At 51.4% G+C, this 12,055-nt stretch overlaps 1 pseudogene; it reads right to left on the bottom strand.

The window, feature by feature from the left end:
- Nucleotides 1–8,528: 8,528 nt before the first annotated feature.
- LOC144674018 (U2 spliceosomal RNA) lies at nt 8,529–8,706 on the bottom strand (annotated as a pseudogene).
- Between the last annotated feature and the right edge of the window lie 3,349 nt (nt 8,707–12,055).

Here is a 12,055-nt window from a genome sequence, read left to right as displayed (position 1 = left end):
GTCGCAACACATCGCGTAGTAGATTTAATGCTACGCACATTTATGGATACAATCTTTAAACCCATATTAAAGCATTTATTCTCCTACCAAACCCACTGTCTCTGAGAGTCCCAGACCTTTAGTCTGCTCCTTCATACCCGTAGTGAGCTCAAATTCCTTCACTTTGGATGGGCTGAGGTAGATCTCCTTGGCCGTGTTCTGCTCCAGTGGCATCTGGAGGTTCACGTAGTGAGCGGATTTTGAGATGACCTTTGCTGGAGAAGCTTCTCCAAAACTCACCCCCTCTGGGGGGTTGCTGTTCCCGGCTTCCTGGAGCTGGGGTGCGATGATTGCCTCACTGCTCCCAGATTCCAGGGGCTGTGGTGCACTGGCCTCCTCAGGTTGCAGGCAAAGTTGGGGTGCGTTGGTCTCCTTGTTGTCTCCAATTTTCTGGAGCTCGGGTGTCTCGTCCTCCAACGCCCTGGAGCTTTGCCGCCTCTTCTGTCGGTGCCGCTCTGGCACTTCCTCATCCGAAGAGCTGCTGCCCTTGTCATCCGTGTCGGATGGGAGACGCCTCTTGCCGCTTCTCTGGGAAACGCCTTTGCTTCTTCTTCGCTCCCTCTTACTTTTCTTGTTCTTCACCGTCCGCCACTCCCCCTGCTGCTTTTCCACTGCTGCCTCCTCCTCCATTGATTCGCTGTCCTGAGGACTGGAAGGTTCAGGGGGTGGTGCTGTTGATTGGCTCTCTGTTGCCTCAATCTCTTTCTCCACCTTGTCTCTCTCTGTGTCCTCCTTTGTCCCGTTGAGCTCCCTGGGGGCCTTGGTGGTTGGAGTGACACGGAACATTTCTTCTGCTTCCCCCTGGTCGGCTTTGGCTGCCTGTGCGTAAGTACGGCAGCGTTTGGGGCAGGTCCTGTAGAGGTGACTTGCCTCGCCACACAGGTTGCAGCACTTGGCCTGTTTGCAGTCTTTTGTCTGGTGCCCTTCCTGTTTGCAGATCTTGCAGAGGGAGGCGCTGCAGTTGGCCGCCACATGACCAGCCTTGCCGCATGAGCGGCAATGCTTGGGTTGCCCAGCGTAGACCAGGTAGCCACGGTTTCCCCCGATTGCGAAGCTGGAAGGAGGGTGGAAAATGGCTCCCTTACCATCGGTCTTTAGCGTGACCTTAAACAGGCGTTTGCCTGTCCAGATCCCCAAGTCGTCTCGAATCTCAGTGCCGCTCCCCACCTTATCGAAGTACCTGGTGAGGAAGGTGATCACGTCGGCGACAGGGACGAAGGGGTTGTACACATGCACCATCACCTCACGTTCCCGTTGCAACGGCAGAGAAAAGTGCGGCTCCGCCGTCAGGATCTTCATCTCCGGCAGGTCTCTCTTCTCCTCGAACACCCTCAGGAGCCGGACGCAGTCTGCCACTTGCTTGAAAGTGACGTCAAAATAACCACCTTTGCGGGAGTCGTGCAGGGTGAAGATCTCCGTAGCTTGGAAGCCGCACGCCTTCAACAGGATCCTCCTGGTGAAGAAGCCCCGATCCATAGGTGATCCTCCTTCGTCGCTGTGGTTCACCGTGACTCGGACGGTGATAGGTAACCCACGGTATGAATTCGGATTGCGATTGGTTATCGCCCTTCCATCCCGACCTTGCCATGGCAGGACCATGGTGTCGCCCCTGCAACACTTGATCTTAGCCAAGAGGCCGAGAAGCGATGCCGGCGCCGCCCTTGACTTCCCCGAGTGCCATCTGCCTTCCCTCCTTTAAAGCAGACTGACAGCGTTCAAAGACTTATGTATATATATATCTAAGCACTGACGGTTTCACTGTTGGCATATTTGTCCCGGGATTTCTAATTGGAAAAGTTGCCTTTGTTCTCTCTCTTTCAGTGAGACTGCATCAGAGTTATGTAGATCGGCAGTATTCCACCAATCAGATGGGAGAGGGTTGTGCCTATCCACATGGACGTCAGTGTCAGAGGCTGCTGTGGAAGAAGCTTTTGAAAGCAGTTGCGTGTCTTGCAGGGCGTGAGTGACAATGCAGCAAGCAAGTGTGCAGAGCTGCACACATAGAGTCCTAGATTGGTTAGAGCAGAAAAGGAGGCCATTCGGCCTGTCGTGTCTGTGCTAGCTCTTTGCAAGAGCAACTCCCCTAGTGCCACTCACCTGCCTTTTCCCCATAGCCCTGCAAATATTTTCTCTTCAGATAATTATCCGATTCTCTTTTGAAAGCCACTCTTGAAAGTGCCCCCAGCACACTCTCAGGCAGTGCATTGCAGATTCTAACCACTCGCTGCGCAAGAAGGTTTCTCCTCATGTCGCCTTAGTTCTTTTGCCATTCACTTTAAATGGGGGTCCTCCATGTTGTGTTTTCCACCTTACGCAAACACACCGACGACACAAAGAGGATCGCTAACTCAATTCTTTGATTTGAAGAGATGAAATATATACAACAATATCTAGGTCTCTAGGACAGCTCCTATCATCGGCCCGAGAATTATACATGAGTATATACACGTCACACCCTGCCTGGCGATGCACAGCAATTTTAGATACGCTCTTTAAAGGTATACCACAACAACTCCAAGCTGTACCCTTAAATAATAAGAACTATTTACATTACAACAAATTGCTCTTCTGTGTTTGAACCTACAATTGTACAAAGTGATCACCTTATGAGTCCCTGGGACGGAATGGTGGTTCGTTGATACTGTGAAGTTGGTTTGAGATTGCCGTACGTTCTCACAATTCTGGTTGTCTGTAGGAGTCTTGCGCTGGGATCGTGTCTTAGATCGCGTTCTGCTTGCGATGGGGTTACTTGGTGTTTCTTGTTCTGGTACTTCCCTGATTCGCCATCGGTTTCTTCACAATGGGTGCTCGTACTTGATCTGATCATGGTTCTGGACAGATGCTGCTGATTTCTGCCGGATTTCATGTTCCATCGGTTGGGTGTTGTAGTCATACCTTTTGTCCAATGATGACTGGGAAGGGTTGTTCGCACTGTAATTCTGCTGGTGAAGGAGTGGTTGCACTGAGCGCTGTCGCTCTAAGGTGTAGCATTGTGACAGGCCGTCACAAGCCTTGTTTACTTTGCTGACATTTCATAAGTAAGCACTTTACAGTATATACATTCCGCCATGCTATTGGACCTGGGGCAGTGTGGTGATGCGGTAGTACGGTCAACTCCCCACTTTTCACACATCGGTGCGCAGACCGATCAACACCTGCGACCACTTCGAACCGGCCTCGGGTGCCAAGGGTAAACCGTGGCAAGAGCGAGGCCGTGCCCTTTGGGAACTGAACTAAGCTTTGTCCCTTTCACCAGCAGGTCAGACTGCCTGAAGCTGCTGGGGATATGGTTCGGAGGGACCAGGGAATGCGTTAGAAACTGGAAGGAGCGAGTAGCCATGGTGAGAAAAGAACTGGGCTTGTGGGAGCAAAGCTCCCTCTCCATTGCGGGTAAGAACCTGCTCATCAGGCGTGAGGCACTCTCAGTGTTGTACATGGCGCAGGTCTGGCCCATTCCTCACTCCTGCGCTGTGGCGATCACGCGAGCCAACTTCCGCTTTGTCTGGAGGTCAAAAGTGGACCATGTTTGCAGGGACATGATGTAAAAAACCTCTGGATGAAGGGGGAGAAAACATGCCCAACATCACCCTCATCCTGATGGCCACCTTTGTGTATGGCTGTATCAAGCTGTGTGTAGACCCAAACACCAAGCGTCACTACGTGCTGAGGTTCTACCTGTCCCTGGTGTTGCGAAGGATGGGTCTGGTCACGCTGCCACGGAAAGCTCCAAGTGCCATATCACCTGTCCCGTGTGGAAAAATTATGCAGAGGAACCGCAAGTCCATCAGGCAGTGGTTAGCACGTATCACCCTAGAGGCCCTGCGGGAAAAGGAGATGGTGGATCCCGTCGGATGGTTCGCCGAACAGACTGTCAGGGTCATTTGGCAGAATGCCTCATCACCAGAACCTTCCAACAAGCACAAAGACGTAGCTTGGCTGGTGGTGAGAAAGGACCTTGCCGTCAGGTCCTTCCTACACGCCAGGAGCCTCACCCCCTCTGCACGTTGCCCTCGAGGTGGCTGTGGTGGGGAAGAGACCGTTGCCCACCTCCTTGTGGAATCTGCCTTTGCAGAAAAGGTCTGAAGAGAGTGGCCGTGGTTCTTGTCGAGGTTCATCCCGAGCAGTTCCGTGACACAGGTCCGGACACTGTGCTCTACGGGCTGTTCCCAGGGACACACGCCGAGACAAGCATCAACTGCAGCCGGAGGATCAACTCGGTGAAAGACGCTCTTTGGCTGCCTGAAACTTCTTGGTCTTCCATTGCAAAGAGTTGGCACATTCCAAGGTCCAGGACTACGTGCTGAGGGACGCACTAAAGTTTGGGGCAGAGGCGCAATGGGGAAAGGTGGCTGTCTACGACCTTTCAGCCATAGTGCACCAAGGGGCTGGGATTTGCATAGGCTCCTCGGGCTGTAAGACACACGGTGAATGTTTCCAGTGAATACTACATGTATCACTTTTGCCTTGAAGCACCTCAGAGTGAAACATGATCTATGTAGGCAACTTAAATACCATTGCACTGTCTGACTGTCTGTTATGACCATTTTGAAATGTCTGCAATGTTCCTTCCTGCAATGGTTGCGCTAGATGTGTCGTGTAACTGGCAGGTAATGGGAAATTTCGAGAAACGGTCAGTCACAAGGGAGAACACGTGACAGGCATGAGAGACAATCCACGAGTCTTTGTAGCTGAGTTTCCGTGTGAGCAACTAGCTCACAGCGCAGAGGAGTTCTTCGATCGAGGCCTGCTGTATTTTTGTCTTTGCTTTCAGTTTGGGCAGTCAAAGAACAAAGAACAAAAAAAACGTACAGCACAGGAACATGTATTTCGGCCCTCCAAGCCTGCGCCGATCAGTCTGTGGAGCTTGCCGGCTGACCTGGCATGCAGCTAAACTCCTTCCACATCTACAGGGAAGGCAAAGTCAGGAGCGTTTCTCTCAGAGCGTAGTGAGTCTTTGGAACTCTCTTCCTCAAAAGGTGGTGGAAACAGGGTCTTTGAATATTTTCAAGACAGAGCTGGATAGATTAACAAGGCGGGGTGGAAGGTTATCGGTGGTAGGCAGGAATGTGGGGTTGAGGTTGCAATCAGATCAGCCATGATCTTCTGAATAGTGGAGCAGGCTCTTGGGGCCCAGTGGCCTACTCCTGCTCCTAAGTTGTATGTTCGTACATGTAGGGGCATTAGTTTTTACTGATTCCAGTACTTCTCCTGCACTGAACCTGGAGAGTACTACGTCAGCTGCTGTTGAGTTGTTTCCTGATGCCCTGCTTTCTTTTGTACGAGCTGTCTAGCATCCTCGTTATGGGCTTCCTTTGCTTGGCATTGGGCCTTCTTTTGGGCTGACTGTTGGTCTATTTCCTTTACGGGATGTCAGCATGACATCACCAGAAGGGAAATGTGTCATGTTATGAAGTCACAGTAAATAAGTCCAATGCATTATATCATTATAATAACACAAGATGATGATCAGCAGTGAGAAGACAGGTGGCAGCAAGGATAAGTACAGGTACGACACAGTGAACAGCCTTAGATCCTGTTAAAATGTTGAAAATGTTTCTCCCCTTCTCAAAGATTATTTCCTTCAAAATTTTAGAAATCTTTCAGCTTCAACCAGAAGTCACATACAAGCCAAACAACAAAACCACCTGCATGCACAGCACAGCACAGCACAGCACAGTATCTGCCAGCCTGCAATGATGTCGGCTCTCTTTTAATCACCTTTTCACCTCCAATCAGTCCTATTCAGCAGGCAAGCAAAGGAGCGCAGAAAATACATCTGCACGGCTGCTTCTAACTTCTAGAAAGGGAACAGCCTTATCCTAGGAAAGTGAAAAATATCTATACTGTCACAAAGTGATGCACTTGAACTGCAAAACACCACGCTTACCTGAGCTTGTGTCACAGTTTTTGCTGTCTACCTCAGCCAGTATTTTTCTGTATTCTCAGTCGTCCATCCTGGCTTCTTGCTTTCTCTGCAGCTTTCAGATGCCTCCCCTTGGCCGGCCTCAGTGCTCAGTGACAGATCAGCGCTCGCTATTATTTGTCCTCAGTGGTAACTGCTAGGGGAGAAATGCTTGACTTTTTCAATCACCTTTTACCTCAGTAAAATCCAAGTAGAACCTAAAGTGGCAATGCTTCTCCCTCTCAGCACCCAACATGTCTTGCCTTTTCTTCAGGTTGGCTTTGAGTAAGCACAACAGTTGCTGCCTGGCTGCCATTAGAGACAGTTTTCAAGTACAGAGACAAGGGGCAGCCCCATGACCCCTCCCCCGACTCCTGCACAATATGCAAATGTAGCACATTGTCTGAGTGCAATTTGGGAGCTGAAGATGGTTTCACAGTGGGATACAAGATATGAGGAGAGGTCACAGTCAACGTTTCCTCACAGACACACCGCCACATAAGCCCCTTTAAATTTGCGCGGCTGTGCAAAAAATTTAATGGGCCCGCACACTTAAACAAATCGGTCACGCACTGTAATGACTCGCCTCATTCAGTTCAACAGAAATTAGGATCATGTTTTTAACCTGTGCCCTCGTTTTAAAATATTTTGTGTTCCATATTTACTTTCTCAATTTGTTATTAACTTACTTTACACTGCTTTATATCCTATCTTGTCGCAGATGTGGATCAGTCTGCGCACCGACAGCGGATCCGACCAGAAGACGGCGACGTCGTCCATGTACAGGGAGGCTTTTACCTGAATGCCTCCACTGCCTGGGATCGTCACTCCTCTTATGCCCGGATCCTTCCTGATGGACTCGGCAAAGGGTTCTATGCAACACACGAAAAGAACAGGCGAGAGAGGACAGCCCTGCCTGACTCCAGATTTAATCGGAAAGCTATCTGTTTCCCACCCGTTGATTGAGACTGCGCTACTGATGTTAGTGTAGAGCAGTTGGATCCAATTTCGAATTCCCTCCCCAAACCCCATTTTGGAGCGCACATCTACCATGTAGGTGTGCGATATTCTGTCAAAGGCCTTCTCCTGATCCAAGCTGATGAGGCAGGTATCCACCCCCCTGTCCTGTACATAGGCAATCGTATCCCTGAGCAGCGCCAGGCTGTCAGAGATCTTCCTGCCTGGCACAGAGCAGGTCTGGTCAGGGTGAATCACCAATTCCAGAGCGGATTTGACCCGGTTGGCGATGACCTTGGACAGAATCTTATAGTCCACATTCAACAGTGAAATGGGTCGCCAATTTCTAATTTCCTCCCTTTCCCCCTTGTGCTTGTAGATGAGGGTGATGATGCCTTTCCTCATGGATTCTGACATACTACCGGCCAGGAGCATACTCTCGTACACTCCTAGCAGGTCTGGGCCGATCAAGTCCCACAGAGCCGAATACAACTCCGTCGGCAAGCCGTCGCTTCCGGGGGTTTTACTCTTCTCCAAGGACTCGAGGGCCTTAGTCAGTTCGTCAGGAGTTAGCGGTTTGTCCAGGCTCTCCCGCGTACTGTGGTCTAAGACCTCCGTGATAGAGGACAGGAAGGACTGGGAGGCCGTGCTGTCCGTGGGCTTCACGTCATACAATCCGGCATAAAAGGATTTGCTGATCCTCAGAATGTCGGACCGTGATGACTTTACTGAGCCGTCTTCTTCCTTCAGGCTGCTGATCACAGAGCGCTCTCTGTGTACCTTTTGGAAGAAGAAACGTGAGCACGTCTCATCCTGCTCCATGGAGCGGACTCTGGAACGGAAGATGATCTTGGAGGCCTCCGAGGCAAAGTGCGAGGCTTGCTGGCCCTTCACCTCTTGGAGCTCCTCCTTGACATCGACCCCCATCGACTGCAGCCGGAGCAGATTCTGCATCTTTTTCTGGAGTCGGGACATTTCCCTCGGTTCCTTTCTAGCTTTCTGGGTGCCTTTGAGGATGAAAAACCTCTTGATGTTTCCCTTGATCGCTTCCCACCAGTGTGTCAGGGACTCAAAGAGGGGTTTCACGGTTCTCCAACCTTTGTAATCCCTCTTGAGCTCCTCAATGTTCTCTGGGGTCAGCAGTTGCACATTTAGCTTCCATGCCCCCCTGCCCACCCTCAGGTCCTTCTCCAAGTGGCAGTCCGCCAGTAGGAGGCAGTGGTCAGAGAAGAACACCGGCTTGACCTCGGTGGATCTGACTGTGAATGCACGGGACACAAACAGGAAGTCTATCCTGGAACGAATGGACCCGTCTGGCCGCGACCAGGTGTATCTACGCTGCGCTCGGTCTGCAGGGTTGCTGAAGACGTCGTGCAGCTTGGCATCCTTAACTGTTTCCATCAGGGATCTGGACGTAGCGTCCAATCTGCTGCCGGCCCTGCCAGCGAGTGTTGGGTGAGAGTGCGTGTTTTTTGTGTGTAGCTGCTGCGGGTGAGTGAGTGAGTGAGAGAGAGAGAGAGAGAGAGAGAAAGAAAGAAAGTTGGATTTTGGAACATGTACATGTTGAGAAGTAAAGAAAGCAGATGTTTGTAAGAAAACTATTTTTAGCATTGAAAATCCCCTGGAAAGGGGAGGGTGCACCGTTCCCAGAGATACTGCAATACCGGGTCGATGCGTGGAGTGGACGGAGCAAGCCCCTATTCCATCTCCCTGCTCCAAAAATCAATTTAATATATGGTCCCCAGATAAGGGACGTATCAGATATTAAACTGATAAGAACAGATTTTTTTTTTTTTTTGTAAAAATATACTTTATTCATAAAATATCTTCAATCACATTCCACACCATTTCAAAAACAACCTTACAAGGGTACAATCCAGGGTTAAACTTTTACAAAATGTATCACCAGGTGCATTAGTACAAACAATATTACAATCATTTACAGCCTTTCATTTTGATCTGTACAGCCCGAGGGGCTCTAAACAGTTCCCAGTCTCTCGGTGCGCTGTGGTAGAAAGGTCTTAGACAGCGACCCTTCCCCATTGCGCCTTTGCGGCAGCTGCCCCAAGCTTTAGTGCGTCCCTCAGCACGTAGTCCTGGACTTTGGATTGTGCCAGTCCGCAACAATCGGTCGGGGACAACTCTTTGTGCTGGAAGACCAACAAGTTTCGGGCAGACCAAAGCGCCTCTTTCACCGAGTTGATGATCCTCCAGCTGCAGTTGATGTTTGTCTCGGTGTGTGTCCCTGGGAACAGCCCGTAGAGCACAGAGTCCTGTGTCACAGAACTGCTCGGGATGAACCTCGACAGCAACCACTGCATCTCTCTCCAGACTTTCTTTGCAAAGGCACAATCCACAAGGAGGTGGACAACGGTCTCTTCCCCACCACAGCCACCTCGAGGGCAACGTGCAGAGGGGGTGAGCTTCCTGGCGTGTAGGAAGGATCTGACGGGGAGGGCCTTTCTCACCACCAGCCAAGCTACGTCTTGGTGCTTGTTGGAAAGTTCTGGCGATGAGGCATTCTGCCAAATGACTTTGACAGTCTGCTCGGGGAACCATCCCACAGGGTCCACCCTCTCCTTATCCCTCAGGGCCTCTAGGACGTTACGTGCTGACCACTGCCTGATGGACTTGTGGTCAAAGGTGTTTTTCTGCATCAATTTTTCCACCAGGGACAGGTGGTACGGCACGGTCCAACTACTTGGAGCGTTCCGCGGCAGCGTGGCCAGACCCATCCTTCGCAACACCGGGGACAGGTAGAACCTCAGCACGTAGTGACGCTTGGTGTTTGCGTACTGAGGGTCTACGCACCGCTTGATGCAGCCGCACACAAAGGTGGCCATCAGTATGAGGGCGATGTTGGGCACGTTTTTTCCCCCTTTATCTAGAGGCTTGTAGATCGCGTCCCTGCGGACACGATCCATTTTCGACCTCCAGATAAAGCGGAAGATGGCTCGAGTGATCGCCGTCGCGCAGGAGTCTGGAATGGGCCAGACCTGCGCCACGTACAGCAACAGCGAGAGTACCTCACACCTGATGACCAGGTTCTTACCCGCAATGGAGAGGGAGCGTCGATCCCACATGCCCAGTTTCCTTTTCACCATAGCCACTCGCTCCTTCCAGTTTCTAACGCATGCCCCGGTCCCTCCGAACCATATCCCCAGCACCTTCAGGCCGTCAGCCCTGACAGTGAAGGGGACAAAGGATCGGTCAGCCCAGTTCCCAAAGAACATGGCCTCGCTCTTCCCACGATTTACCTTGGCTCCCGAGGCCAGTTCGAACTGGTCGCAGACGTGCATCAGTCTGCGCACCGACAGCGGATCCGAGCAGAAGACGGCGACGTCGTCCATGTACAGGGAGGCTTTTACCTGAGTGCCTCCACTGCCTGGGATCGTCACTCCTCTTATGCCCGGATCCTTCCTGATGGACTCGGCAAAGGGTTCTATGCAGCACACGAAAAGGACAGGCGAGAGAGGACAGCCCTGCCTGACTCCAGATTTAATGGGAAAGCTATCTGTTTCCCACCCATTGATTGAGACTGCGCTACTGATGTTAGTGTAGAGCAGTTGGATCCAATTTCGAATTCCCTCCCCAAAGCCCATTTTGGAGAGCACATCCCCCATGTAGGTGTGCGATATTCTGTCAAAGGCCTTCTCCTGATCCAAGCTGATGAGGCAGGTATCCACACCCCTGTCCTGTACATAGGCAATCGTATCCCTGAGCAGCGCCAGGCTGTCAGAGATCTTCCTGCCTGGCACAGAGCAGGTCTGGTCAGGGTGAATCACCAATTCCAGAGCGGATTTGACCCGGTTGGCGATGACCTTGGACAGAATCTTATAGTCCACATTCAACAGTGAAATGGGTCGCCAATTTCTAATTTCCTCCCTTTCCCCCTTGTGCTTGTAGATGAGGGTGATGATGCCTTTCCTCATGGATTCTGACATGCTGCCGGCCAGGAGCATACTCTCGTACACTGCTAGCAGGTCTGGGCCGATCAAGTCCCACAGAGCCGAATACAACTCCGCCGGCAGGCCGTCGCTTCCGGGGGTTTTACTCTTCTCGAAGGACTCGAGGGCCTTAGTCAGTTCGTCAGGAGTTAGCGGTTTGTCTAGGCTCTCCCGCGTACTGTGGTCTAAGACCTCCGTGATAGAGGACAGGAAGGACTGGGAGGCCGTGCTGTCCGTGGGCTTCACGTCATACAGTCCGCCATAAAAGGATTTGCTGATCCTCAGAATGTCGGACCGTGATGACTTTACTGAGCCGTCTTCTTCCTTCAGGCTGCTGATCACAGAGCGCTCTCTGTGTACCTTTTGGAAGAAGAAACGTGAGCACGTCTCATCCTGCTCCATGGAGCGGACTCTGGAACGGAAGATGATCTTGGAGGCCTCCGAGGCAAAGTGCGAGGCTTGCTGGCCCTTCACCTCTTGGAGCTCCTCCTTGACATCCACCCCCATCGACTGCAGCCGGAGCAGATTCTGCATCTTTTTCTGGAGTCGGGACATTTCCCTCGGTTCCTTTCTAGCTTTCTGGGTGCCTTTGAGGATGAAAAACCTCTTGATGTTTCCCTTGATCGCTTCCCACCAGTGTGTCAGGGACTCAAAGAGGGGTTTCACGGTTCTCCAACCTTTGTAATCCCTCTTGAGCTCCTCAATGTTCTCTGGGGTCAGCAGTTGCACATTTAGCTTCCATGCCCCCCTGCCCACCCTCAGGTCCTTCTCCAAGTGGCAGTCCGCCAGTAGGAGGCAGTGGTCAGAGAAGAACACCGGCTTGACCTCGGTGGATCTGACTGTGAATGCACGGGACACAAACAGGAAGTCTATCCTGGAACGAATGGACCCGTCTGGCCGCGACCAGGTGTATCTACGCTGCGCTCGGTCTGCAGGGTTGCTGAAGACGTCGTGCAGCTTGGCATCCTTAACTGTTTCCATCAGGGATCTGGACGTAGCGTCCAATCTGCTGCCGGCCCTGCCAGCGAGTGTTGGGTGAGAGTGCGTGTTTTTTGTGTGTAGCTGCTGCGGGTGAGTGAGTGAGTGAGAGAGAGAGAGAGAGAGAGAGAAAGAAAGAAAGTTGGATTTTGGAACATGTACATGTTGAGAAGTAAAGAAAGCAGATGTTTGTAAGAAAACTATTTTTAGCATTGAAAATCCCCTGGAAAGG

The sequence above is a fragment of the Cetorhinus maximus genome, unplaced genomic scaffold (genome assembly GCF_964194155.1).
Source record: "Cetorhinus maximus unplaced genomic scaffold, sCetMax3.hap1.1 HAP1_SCAFFOLD_540, whole genome shotgun sequence".
Taxonomy (NCBI): Eukaryota; Metazoa; Chordata; class Chondrichthyes; order Lamniformes; family Cetorhinidae; genus Cetorhinus; species Cetorhinus maximus.
Note: the sequence above shows the minus strand (reverse complement) of the source record. Positions and strands in the feature narration are given on the sequence as shown.